We start from the raw sequence: 14422 nt of genomic DNA, 5'->3' as shown, positions 1-14422 counted from the left end.
GGGAAGAAGGAGACTCTAGAAGGGTCGATCTTCTCGAAGATCGAACAACTCACGGAATGAGACATAGGACCATCTCTCGGGTTGAGACACGAGATACACATCAAGAGGGGTGGAAAGAAACGGATGACGAAGGTTCACTAGGTAGACAACAATTCCACACCTAAGAAGGTGGTAAACGATTGTCAACATAGCGAGGAGTTGAGTTGCCATGATACCACGACAAAACATCCTGGAGGAGGGTGATTCGTAGATTATTACCTTAAGTGGCAAAAAGAATTACTTTTGATTCAGAGATCATTGAAACTCTTTAAACCAGCCTAAGACAATTCTCGAGCGATCGTTTGGAGGGGGTCGGTAGAATGGCATACTCGGACTTGGATGATGTGGATTACCTTGTTGAAGACAACGCAATGGATGAATTTGCTTATCACCGGAAATGGAAGAGACCCATGGTAGAATGACACATTGGCGGTGCAAGCTGGGAACAAAATGCAAATGCTGGGAATGATTCTGGTAACTGGGGAAGAACCCAACAATAGAGAGTGGATTCACTGTTTGAGAAGGTCACAACATTGCCGAGGGAACTGAGAGCATCCCAATTAGAGCCGATGATAACACGTAGCGCTTGTGCGTGCTCTCAAGAACTTGAGCATTTCCACAACCATCAAGGTTTTATCAACAACCGCGTCAAGGGTGCTGACAACACAACATACTACCATGGTGAATAGCGATGGACGATGCAGATGCAAAGGAAGATAACACCTTCTCAGATTTCACCCTTGACGGGGCCAAGGAAATAAAATCTGGATGATCGACCGAGAGACATTTAGCACTCCGCTTCTGATGTTCTCCTTGATGTGCTAGCGTAACCATTCATAGATATGGTTTGATATCTAGAACATCAAGTAAAAAGGTCGGACTTCGGGATCTCAAAATCCATAGGGGCAACTAGGGAGTAAATCCTACGAAATCCCTATGGGGAGGTGGCCAACTTCCTCAATCAAGATATTATAATAACAGGTCTTCCGGCTGGATGTGTTGGCCACGACATCCACTTTACCGGTTATCGAGGGACCAATATTATAGTTCTTGGGAAATATTCCAACCATCATATCTGCCTGAGACTCAGATCTGGTTGGTGTCAGGATATTCCAGGCTCATCGAGTCCAGGAGGAAAAAATGAAAGTTTGCAACACAAATCGACGAGATGACGTTGTGGGATTCTCGGGAGATGAACTACGATAGCAAGCTCCAAAACATGAGCTGGTTCTGCTACAAACATGTGAACATGTTGTCCAAGACAAGCATGACCACAAAGTAGTCTTATAATAAAACACTACCGAGTTCAGGAGGGGGAACCATCATTAATGACATCGAAGTCTCCACGCGTGGAAGTCCAAAGAGTTCACCTTGGACAGACTCCTTTATCTTTGAACAACTCAATCAGTGGCTTGGTGTGCTAGGATATACATATAGAATGGAGGTTGCAAATCTCCAGACCACAGAATACTTCGCACGTATGCATGACTGACTTGGGATGATTCCAGAGGAAAGCAAAACTAACTTTCTCAAATTCTCGGCGGCAACTTTCACCAAATGCACGTGTATAAGAGGAAGTCACTCCTTTCATCAAACAAATACTTCATGAGCTAGCATGAAGAAAATGCTTTCAAAAGTTTCCAACACTAGCTTAATGTCCAACAAAATCATGGAGGAGATAAGGATGTTGTCAATGGGCTCAACAACAATTCATCTGGGTTTCCTTTTAAAAGGAATTCCATAGTTAAGTGAACACGGTGATAGCATTGGTCAGACCCAAAAGATATAATGGTGTATGCTCGAGGGATCAACCACGAATAAGACAACATTACGAGCATCGTTGGTACTGATTTGATTTGACGATAGCCCACACTCAAATCAAAGGATTGATAAGACAATAGGTCCAGCAACTGATCACAGGGACCAATCGATGAAGATATCATCTTTCTCCAACACACACTACACAAGAATATTCCTTTGGAACAAACTAAGTTAGGCAAGCTTTTATCTTCCAACTCTCCAAGTTGTTGTCTAGCTTAACCAACTAGCTCAGGGATATCTAACACCGATTCTTGGAGAGAAGGTGGTTCACAAGAAACCAACTTGATCACGAGCTCAACATAACAGTCAGGGAACAACCTGGTAATACTTCCGAGAAGATATTCGGAAAATCACGAACCACCGGTATGTTACTAAGCTCGAGAACAATCTCGCTTTTGAGGGCAAGACGATATGATCAAATGAGTGAGGACTTGACAAGATCCTAACTCATCAATCGAAGGGTGCACCGAAATAAGGACTAGGTAGCACGATCAGTCTTAGAAGGATGATTCAAAAATCAATACGCTGAGAATGAGGTTATCGTCCATTTAACTACCAAGCAACAAAGTTGCTAGCAGTATTGATTTCACACGCCACGATCCACTTGTCGGCATTCCGGTTACAATAACACAGGAACCGAGGAATGAACAGTGATGGCAAGAAGTATCACTGTACCAAGAGTTCATAGGATGGTGTGCAATTCCTATAACAATCTCGATATAAAATATGTAATACTCCAAGGTAGAGCAGAACAAAAGCTGGATTAGCAATTTGATCTGCGGAGCACAACTTCTTTGACCCAATCCTGGATATGGATGAGGTACTGGAGTTTGTTTCTCCAAGTCATTCAGGACAGAATGGCTTGACGGACCACAAGGGTAATAGGCATCGATAAACGAACGCACGCATACTCTTGACTATCAATTGATAGGCGAGGGTCAGAGGACAACTAAAGAGGGACAACTCGAAGGAACATACGATTTTCTGAGTTGTGGATGCATGGTTTAGCATGTCGAACGAAGTTCAACATAATTCTTCCGGATAACCCATGCAGAAAGGTTGAGCTGGCAGAGTCACAATATAGCATGGAGAACTCATAGAGGGCCTGTTGTGATCTTTTGATCCAACAAACTTCTGCCATAATGGTTCATGGTATTTGGAAGAACGATATACCACGGACCTCGAGGACTATCGCAAAGGTTACTAATATACTAAAAGAACTAGCAACACTATCAACATGATGTAAGTAGGGTGAATATCGGGTTTAAGAACCCAGGAATAGAATACCTACTAACTAAATGGCATCACGGGATGCTTTCGATAATGACGGCCAGAGTCATCACACTGGAACATAAATCATGGCTAGACTACTAGATGATCCCCTGAGACACCTAGGGTCATAACAATAACTCCAACATAAAGGTTGAGGCAGTAGAGTACCTCAGCTCAACAATTTGTGTGATTAACCTGGCCTAACAGACATTGAAACCGGAGAAAAAGGATTTTGCAAATGCATCAGACTCTTTAGAAACCTGGGATGACTCGGACAGCATAACGGCTGTAAATGCTCAGAAAAGATTTGAGACATTCACAAAAATGGTGGCATAACCACTCAGAAGCACAATATCAAGGTCTCGAGATCAACAATTAACATACGGAAGTAGTAGAAACTGAACTCAAGCTTAAATCCAACAATCTTATAAGTCCACTGATTAGTAACACGTGATCCTAATAGAAAGAAGAGATAGCCTAGTTCTTAATCCCCGTAGAAGAGAAGATGATGACTCAGATCAGAAAGCCATGAGGTATAAGGAGTAAAAAGAGCCTTACGTTCCATCCCACAATCAATTCCCTTATATAACTAAAGAATTTCTAGACTCAACTTCGACCAGTTTGGCTTGGTAACCTACAGGCAGTCAAGCTCTGATACCAACGCTGTCAGGACCCCGACTCAATGCCACATCGATCTAGCATGTAACACCTCATATCACTTTGCGGCCTCACGCACGGTATTCCCACGGGTGTCGCCTTACCTTGCCCGGGACCGTTTGCGCCTTTTGGCACACGTATATGACAGTGTCGCTAGCATCCATATGATAAGGAGCCCGGGCTGACATGGCTAGTCGTAAACCCAAAGTGGCACAAACTTACAGGGACAGGCATCCATGACCCAGCATCGAACGTGTCGGTCATCAGCGAGTGAACCCAGGCTGTAGCACTGGGCTAGCAGGACTCCGGTGAACCGGGCTGTAGCGGGCTAACAGGACTCCGGTATTCATCGCGTGACATTTCCCCGAAGGGACAGACACAGGAACGAAGAAGGACACATGCCGGCCAGCCTAAGTGTTCCGGAGCAGTAGCAAGCTACCATGGCTCAGTGGAAACACTAGGAGACATTTCCCGGTAAGAGAGGCTACTAAAGATAAACAACTAGATGGTCAGATCCCACACATACCAAGCATTTCAATAACATACACACAATATGCTCGATATGTGCAAATACAACATGGCATCACAACATGACTCTACGACACAAGTAAATATTCATTAGGCTCCGAGGAGCGAGATATTACAAACATGGGTCTTATGACCCAACAATCAGAGCATACAAGTCAAAGCACATGCGGAAGCTTAACATGTCTGAGTACAGACATCTATAAATGAAAAAGGCTGAGAAGCCTGACTATCTACCAGATCCTGCCGAGGGCACAAGATCGTAGCTGAGGTAACAAGCTAAACGTCGAAGACCACGCGGAATTACTAGTGAGACTGAAGTCTCTCTGCAAAAACATAAAATAGGCAAACGTGAGTACAAATGTACCCAGCAAGACTTACATCAGAACTATCTACATATGCATCATTATCAACAAAGGGATGGTGGGGTTTAACTGCAGCAAGCCAGCTTTGACTCGGTGGCTATCCTGAACTACGACTGCAAGTAACTCTTTTGAGGTGGCGCACACGAGTCCACATATTCACCATATCAATACACCACTATGGATCCGCTCCCGTCTCCCTACGAGAACGCCATCCATAGCACTCACGCTTATCTTGCGTATTTTAGAGTATCCACTTTCACTTGTCTATGAACTGATATAAGCAACCCAGAAGTCCTTTACCGCGGACACGGCTATTCGAATAGATGATGTTAACCCTGCAGGGGTGTACTTCTTCATACATGTTTCCACCACTTAGCGTCTGCACACGACATGTGCTCGGCAGACTTCAAGCGAAAGCCGACGTGGGTGTAGACCACGACCTACCTAAACACTCAAGTCTCTAGTCCAGGTTTATCGCCTATTCGGGTTCCATCCATGAGGAGATCCGGCCGGAGTTTCGCTCACAGCCCCAAACGATGTGAACAGGGTTCCGTGACACCAAACGGGCGCCCGGTATACCCGGCCACGTGCCTACCGCTTCACAGCCCACCCCTACGGTCAGCGCTGTCCACGGCCTCCAGCATACTACAAACACCAGAAACTACTTGCAACTCCTGGACAGAGGACAAGGGTGAATAAGAAGTCGAGCGGGGTCATATTTCAGGGCCCAATGCATGGTAGTAGCTGAATCATGGATCACAAACACAGAACTCAGTTCCTAAGGACGGCTTCAATGAGACAACCCACCATGTACTCCTACATGGCCTCTCACCACTACCTTTACCAAATCGTGTTCACACACTTAGCTCACACACAGTAGGACATGTTCACACGCCTCTGATTCATCCCCGATGAATCAGACCTGACTCAACTCTAAGCAGTAGCAGGCATGACAATCAAGCATGAATGAGTAGGCACAACAGGGCTCAAACAACTCCTACTCATACTAGTGGGTTTCAATCTATTTACTGTGGCAATGACAGGTCATGCAGAGGATAAAGGGGTTCAGCTACCGCAGCAAGTAACAGTTGAATCGTTGTTGTCCTAATGCAATAAAAGAGAGCAGGAGCGAGAGAGTGGGATTGTATCGGAATGAACAAGGGGGTTTTGCTTGCCTGGCACTTCTGAAGATAGCATTGAGTCTTCATCAGTGTCAACGATCACATCATCGGTATCACGTCTATCGAGAGGGGACAATTACCGGCAACATAGAAGGGAACACAATCAATGCAATGCACAATATGATGCATGATCATGACATGGCAAAATGAATGTGTTTTGAGCTAATGCAACTAGCAACAGATTAAATGAAGTTGGTTTGAATACAAGATTCAAATTTAAACTCCATATGTGATTATTTAAATGCCCTTTAATTGATTTGTGCTAAACAGCAGCTATAAGTTGTTCTAACATGCATGAAAATGGTACAGATGGATTCCTTGAATTTTTCTGATAATTTTTCATATATAAATTATTTAATTTGGAGTTACGGTTGAATTTCTATGAATTTTAGAAGTTTTAGGCATTTTCTGGAATTTCTGAATAATAATAAATCCAGAAATGAATTATGGCGTCAGCACCACGTCACTGTGACGTCAGCAGGGTCAACTGGGCCGGCTCGGGTCAAACCCGACGTGTGGGGTCCACACGTCAGTGACACAGGGGCTAATCCCGCGTTGACTCGGGCTTTGACCCGCTACGGGGCTCGCTGTCAGTGTCACAGGGTTAGTTAGCAGGGTCATTAGCCCCTAACGACGACGCCACGTCAGCACGCCGGAGACCAGCCGACGGCGACCACAGAACACGGCGGGGCACGCCGGACTTGCGCTAGAGGCGTCAGTTTGGCGCGCTGAGGGCACCAGGGGATGGCCCTTGCTCCCGCGCATCTAGAGGACCGAGTGGGAGGTCGTGGGGTCGCCGGAACTCATGCCGGCGACGAGCTTTGGCGGCGATGGTGTTCGGTGGTGCTCGGGCGCGTCGCTACGGTGCATCAGTGAGCAAATGGAGAGGCTGGGCAGCACCTGCTAGACATGGGGAGCACTAAGAGCAGCTCAGTGAGGCCAGGGGAGCACGGAGGCTATGCGTGCAGCAGCAATGGCGGACGGTGGCTTCGGTGCTCATGGGGAACGGCGCTACGGCACGGAGGGGAGCATGCTGAGTTAGGGGAGAGGGTCAGTGACTCACGGCGATGACGAGGGGACGCTCGGCGAGGTCGGGGACGGTCCGGAGCCGGCGAATTTGACGAAGATGGCCGGCGGTCCCGAGGTTGAAGAAGGCATCGAGGGCGGTGTTGTGGCACGTCCGGGGCCTCGTGGCTCGTTGAGGAGGTAGAGGGAGGACCGGCGGAGCTTCCTGGGGCGTCGGTGAGCCGTGGGGTGGCCGGTAGCCACGGTGTCTCTCGTCGGTGGCGGCGGCTCCGTTCGGTCGCGGGAGGGGAAACAGAGGAGCGAGGGGGAGGGAGGTCCAGAGAGCGAGGGAGAAGGGAGAGGGGGTCGGGGCTGAGTGGCGTCGCGGGAGGGACCAGGGAAGGAGGAGGCAGCCAGGCAGGGAGGAGGTGGCCTCCTCGGCCGCGCGCGTGCGAGCACGCAGCTGCTCCCACTGGCAAGAGGAAGACGACAGGGGGGGGGAGTAGCGGTGGCGGGCTGGGCCGCGCTGGGCCGGTCCTGTTGGGCCACCAGGTGGGCTTCACAGGTAAGTCCTTCTCTCTTTTATTTCTGTTCTGGTTCTCTTTTCTATTTCTGCAATTTGTTTTTGGATTTGATTTAAAATATCAAATCATTTTATAAAATCCTGGAAATAATTATGGGTGCTTTCTGAATTATTTCAGTGACCCTTAACAATTTCCAACATTTATTTGAACATTTAAATTATTTATAGTATTCAAATGCCCAAAGTCAAATACAATATGGTTTATTCAAAAAAATCCAAAAATGTCTTGGAAAAATATCCATCATCTCTGGATATGGTTTTCACCCTTTTCCAGTGATCATGAACATTTTTGCAAACCAATTTGGGTTCTTTGAAAATATTTTGAAGTTGAACCTATTTGCAATGCTTTGGTGCTAGGGCTTGGTCATCCCCATTTCAAATTTCATACAATTTAAACATGTTGCACACATGAAGCTAGCCTAGAGCATTACCAGAAGCTAGGGATGTGACAGACAACCATATGGCTCCTGCCGGTTGCCGATAACTCGGTTACAAAACATGATCATCTCATACAATAAAATTTAGCATCATGTCTTGACCATATCACATCACAACATGCCCTGCGAAAACAAGTTAGACATCCTCTACTTTGTTGTTGCATGTTTTACGTGGATGCTACGGGCTTTAAGCAAGAACCAATCTTACGTACGCATCAAAAACCACAACGATAGTTTGTCAAGTTGGTGTTGTTTTAACCTTCGCAAGGACCGGGCGTAGCCACACTCAGTTCAACTAAAGTTGGAGAAACTGTCACCCGCAAGCCACCTATGTGCAAAGCACGTCGGGAGAACCGGTCTCGCGTAAGCGTACGCGTAATGTCGGTCCGGGCCGCTTCGTCCAACAATATCGCCGAACCAAAGTTTGACATGCTGGTAAGCAGTATGACTTATATCGCCCACAACTCACTTGTGTTCTACTCGTGCATATAACATCAACATATAAAACCTAGGCTCGGATGCCACTGATGGGTTTCGTAGTAATTTCAAAAAAATTCCTACGCTCACGCAAGATCATGGTGATGCATAGCAACGAGAGGGGAGTGTATGATCTACGTACCCTTGTAGATCGACAACGGAAGCGTTTGGTTGATGTAGTCGTACGTCTCCACGGCCCGACCGATCAAGCACCGAAACTACGGCACCTCCGAGTTCTAGCACACGTTCAGCTCGATGACGATCCCCGGACTCCGATCCAGCAAAGTGTCGGGGAAGAGTTCCATCAGCACGACGGCGTGGTGACGATCTTGATGTACTACTGCAGCAGGGCTTCGCCTAAGCACCGTTACAATATTATCGAAGACTATGGTGGAAGGGGGCACCGCACACGGCTAAGAATATGATCACGTGGATCAACTTGTGTTATTCTGGGGTGCCCCTGCCTCTGTATATAAAGGCTCAAAGGGGGGTGCGGCCGGCCTAGGAGAGGCGCGCCAGGAGTAGTCCTACTCCCTCTGGGAGTAGGATCCCCCCCCAATCCTAGTTGGAATAGGATTCGCGGAGGGGGGAAAAGAGAGAGGGGGGCGGCCCCCTCTCCTTGTCCTATTCGGACTAAGGGAGGGGAGGGGCGCGCGGCCCATATAGGGCTGCCCCTTCTCTTTTCCACTAAGGCCCACTTAGGCCAATATAGCTCCCGGGGGGTTCCAGTAACCTCCCGGTACTCCGGTAAAATCCCGATTTCACCCGGAACACTTCCGATATCCAAACATAGGCTTCCAATATATCAATCTTTATGTCTCGACCATTTCGAGACTCCTCGTCATGTCCGTGATCACATCCGAGACTCCGAACAACCTTCGGTATATCAAAATGTATAAACTCATAATATAACTGTCATCGTAACCTTAAGCGTGCGGACCCTACGGGTTCGAGAACAATGTAGACATGACCGAGACATGTCTCCGGTCAATAACCAATAGCAGAACCTGGATGCTCATATTGGCTCCTACATATTCTACGAAGATCTTTTATCGGTCAGACCGCATAACAACATACGTTGTTCCCTTTGTCATCGGTATGTTACTTGCCCGAGATTCGATCGTCGGTATCCCATACCTAGTTCAATCTCGTTACCGGCAAGTCTCTTTACTCGTTCTGTAATACATCATCCCGCAACTAACTCATTAGTTGCAATGCTTGCAAGGCTTAAGTGATGTGCATTACCGAGAGGGCCCATAGATACCTCTCCGACAATCGGAGTGACAAATCCTAATCTCGAAATACGCCAACCCAACATGTACCTTTGGAGACACCTGTAGAGCTCCTTTATAATCACCCAGTTACGTTGTGACGTTTGGTAGCACACAAAGTGTTCCTCTGTCAAACGGGAGTTGCATAATCTCATAGTCATAGGAACATGTATAAGTCATGAAGAAAGCAATAGCAACATACTAAACGACCGGGTGCTAAGCTAATGGAATGGGTCATGTCAATCAGATCATTCAACTAATGATGTGATCCTGTTAATCAAGTGACAACTCTTTGTCCATGGTTAGGAAACATAACCATCTTTGATTAACAAGCTAGTCTAGTAGAGGCATACTAGTGACACTCTGTTTGTCTATGTATTCACACATGTATTATGTTTCCGGTTAATACAATTCTAGCATGAATAATAAACTTTTATCATGATATAAGGAAATAAATAATAACTTTATTATTGCCTCTAGGGCATATTTCCTTCAGAAAGAACACCAGATGAAGCTGAAATTCTATTGAATAATATGTTGACAAATGAAAATATTTGGACACTTCCTGATCCAGCTCCTGAGCTTATTCCTAAACCAACTCCGAAGAAGAGGGGTATTCTATTTCTCAGTCCTGAAGATATGCAAGAGTCAAAGAAATCCATGAAAGAAAAAGGTATTAAAGCTGAAGATGTTAAGAATTTACCTCCTATTGAAGAAATACACGGTCTTAATTTACCGCCTGTTGAGGAAACATATGATCTTAATCCATTACCCATTGAAGAAGTACATGGTCTTGATAACCTGACACATGTAGTAAAGGTAAATTCTCTCTATAAATATGATAAAGCTGAAATCCCATTTACTAAGTTTGCTAGCGAATGCTTAGATGAGTTTGATAATTTTATGGTGAAGAAAGAAGATTTTAATGCTTATTTTGGTAGACAATTGAAATACAATTCAAATATGCTTGAACACTTGGGTGATTATATGGCTAATGTCAAAGGTGAACTTAAACTTATTAGTAAACATGCTTCTATGGTTACCACTCAAGTAGAACAAGTACTTAAAGCTCAAAATGACTTGCTCAATGAATTGAATAGTATGAATAATGATAATGATGTTACAGTTATGACTAGAGGTGGTAAAATGACTCAGGAACCTTTGTATCCTGAAGGCCACCCTAAGACAATTGAGCAAGATTCTCACAGAAATAATATAGACGCACCTAGTCCTTCTAAAAGGAAGAAAACGAAAAATGATAGGACTTTGCATGCTTCTAGTGAACCTATTGCTGAAACACCTGAGAATCCGAATGATATTTCTATTTCTGATGCTGAAACACAATCTGGTAATGAACCTGAAACTAGTGATAATGTTAATGATAATGTTCATGATGATGCTCAACCTAGTAGTGATAATGATATAGAAATTGAACCTGTTGTTGATCTTGATAACCCACAATCAAAGAATCAACGTTATGATAAGAGAGACTTTGTTGCTAGGAAACACGGAAAGGAAAGAGAGCCTTGGGTTCAGAAACCCATGCCTTTTGCTCCCAAACCATCCAAGAAAAAGGATGATGAGGATTTTGAGCGCTTTGCTGAAATGATTAGACCTATCTTTTTGCGTATGCGATTAACTGATATGCTCAAAATGAATCCTTATGCTAAGTATATGAAAGAAATTTTTACTAATAAAAGAAAGATATCGGAAGATGAAATTTCCACCATGCTTGCTAATTATACTTTTAAGGGTGGAATACCAAAGAAACTTGGAGATCCAGGAGTTCCCACTATACCATGCTCCATTAAAAGAAACTATGTTAAAACTATTTGATGTGATCTTGGAGCCGGTGTTAGTGTTATGCCTCTCTCTTTGTATCGTAGACTTGATTTGAATAAGTGGACACCTACTGAAATATCTTTTGCAAATGGCTGATAAATGAACTGCTATACCTATCGATATTTGTGAGGATGTGCCTGTTGTGGTTGCAAATGTTACTATTTTAACGGACTTTGTTATTCTTGATATTCCCGAGGATGATAGTATGTCTATTATTCTTGGAAGACCCTTTTTGAATAATGCAGAGGCTATTATTAATTGCAACAAAGGCAATGTGACTTTTCATGTTAATGGTAATGAGCATACGGTACACTTTCCGAGGAAACAACCTCAAGTCCACGGTATCAATTCTATTGGAAAAAATCCATTGATTATTTTTGAAGGTTTTGAATTTCCTCTTCCTACTGTCAAGAAGAAATATGATATTCTTATTATTGGGGATGTGCATATCCCCGTTGAGGTAACATAGTGTTATTTGAAATTTCTCCGGTTCCATGTTATTTGGAATGAGTTCGTTAACAAGACTTGATCAACCTTGTTAGTGGATTCCTTTTGATGATCATGAGATGGATGAAGTTAGAAAACACAACTCTCTGTACCCTCCTTTTACTTTCTATTATTTATATAAAATAAAATAAAAATAAGTATTTTTTGTCTGTTATCTGAATTATCCATGCAATATAAAAATACTCCGAAAATAAAAGTTCTCCAAGTGCCCTGAAATTTAAATATGATTTTTTCTGGAATATTTGAGAATATTTGGCACTAAGAACACAGCAGGAGGGGCAAGCACCTGTCCACGAGGGTGGAGGGCGCACCCCCTGCCTCATGGGCCCACGGTGGCCCTCCTCCACTTATTCCTGCACCCACACACTCCTTCCTCGCACAAACATGATTATCCAGTTCAAACCCGAGTCCAAGCTCATTTTGCTGCCATTTTTGATCTCCTTGCTCAAAGCACCTCTCACAAAACTGCTTGGGGGGATTGTTCCTTGGTATGTGACTCCTCCATTGGTCCAATTAGTTTTTGTTCTAGTGCTTTATTCATTGCAAATTTATGCTGCCTAGGTGACCATGTTCTTGAGCTTGCATGTCAAATTTATATGGTTCCAAGTAGTTTTGATGCATGATATAGGCTCTAGGCACTTGTAGGAGTAGTTGCTATCAATATTGTTGAGTTTGGTTCACTTCTATTTTGAAGTTACTAAAAATTTCAGAAATTTTTCAAAGGGAGAAATATGCTTAGGAAAATGTACCAAGGTGGTTCTTCAAGGAAACAAGGACCCAGGCTTGCAATGCGTGATGTTGATGATGAGCCACCAAGGGATGCAACAGTGCGGCCTTGTGAATGGCCTTCAGAGGACTTCATGGATCGAGCGGGGATTAAGGAAGAATTTAATGCATAGTTGCGTAATGCTGATCTTGTGAGCTTCGAGGAAGAAAAATGTCGTCAGTACCACTATCTCACTAGTTCCTTTGTGAGGAGGTTTGAATTTTCATCTTCACGTAATTCTCCAACTGTCCTGTTTGATCTTTATGAAAAATCTTATACTATGGACTTAGAGGATTTTACCACTACTTGCAAACTTCCACAATGGGATAGTGCTAGTGAACCCCACAAATATGAATTTAGAGATTTTCTTGCTAGTATAAATGTGGGGGAATCTAGAGATATAACACAAGCTACCATAGGGAGCATTCATTTTCCTGCTATACATTATTTTGCTCTCTTCATAGGTAGGTGTATAAATGGTAAAGATGAAGCATGTCGTATGTGTGTTCCTGACCTCAGTATTCTTAGGAGTGCTGTGTTAGGAGACAAATCTTATAATTTCGGAACCATTGTTGCACATAGGTTGCATAATAATAGATTTAATGGAGATTTCTTTGGTGGAATTTATGCAACCCGCTTAGCTGATTTTCTTGGTGTAACCATACATAATGATGATATTGAATTGCCTCCTGCTTACCTAGACTTTAATGCTATGGTTCACCACCAGTTTGTTGAGAGGAATGAATCACCTCTCCAGTATCACTTAATCTTTGACAGACGTCGTGCTGTCCGTATTACTCTCCCCGCTCCTGCCTTCTTTGATTATCAGGCAAAAGGAAGATATGTTATTACCAGAGAGGAGGCAGATGAGTATGAGAGGAGGGCGGAGGCAGCTCGCCGCCACACTGCAGCTCAGGAGGCAATAGCTGTTGCATCGCAGTACGACCCCAACTATTATTATGGATATCCGCCAGACCAACCGTGGCCATAAACCAACTTAGGCCAAAAGCCTAAGCTTGGGGGAGTACGTATTTCCCACCAACATTACATTCATGTTCACACACTCATTGCTAGATGTCGGTGCTCATACTTTTTCATTGTATCATCCATACTAGTTTATTTCCTTTTTAAGCTTTCTTCTTGTGTTTAAAATGGTTGTGATGTGGTATGATAGGGTGGTATCCTCTTTTGAATGATTTGAGTGGCTTGACTTGGCACATGTTCACGCATGTAGTTGAAACAAAATCAACATAGCCTCTACGATATTTATGTTCATGGTGCATTATATCCTACTCATGCTTGCATTCGGTGTTGATTAATTTTAATGCATGTTCATGACTGTTGTCGCTCTCTAGCTGGTCGCTTCCTAGTCTTTTGCTAGCCTTCACTTGTACTAAGCGAGAATACTGCTTGTGCATCCAACTCCATAAACCCCACACTACTAGGAAAAGGCCTACTAGTGGCGCACCTGTTTTGCCTACTAATGGCGCACTATAGGCGCGCCACTACTAGCACGCCATTAGTATTTTTTACTAATGGCGCACCTGTGGTGCGCCATTAGTATCTGGTATACTAATGGCGCACCATGCAGTGCGCCATTAGTATAACCCACGATGCGCCATTAGTATGCCTCCCAGGGGGGCATATTTACCCATGTGCTTTGGCATACTAATG

This window comes from Triticum aestivum, chromosome 4A (genome assembly GCF_018294505.1).
Source record: "Triticum aestivum cultivar Chinese Spring chromosome 4A, IWGSC CS RefSeq v2.1, whole genome shotgun sequence".
In the NCBI taxonomy this organism is placed as follows: Eukaryota; Viridiplantae; Streptophyta; class Magnoliopsida; order Poales; family Poaceae; genus Triticum; species Triticum aestivum.
This window is presented reverse-complemented; position numbering follows the sequence as displayed.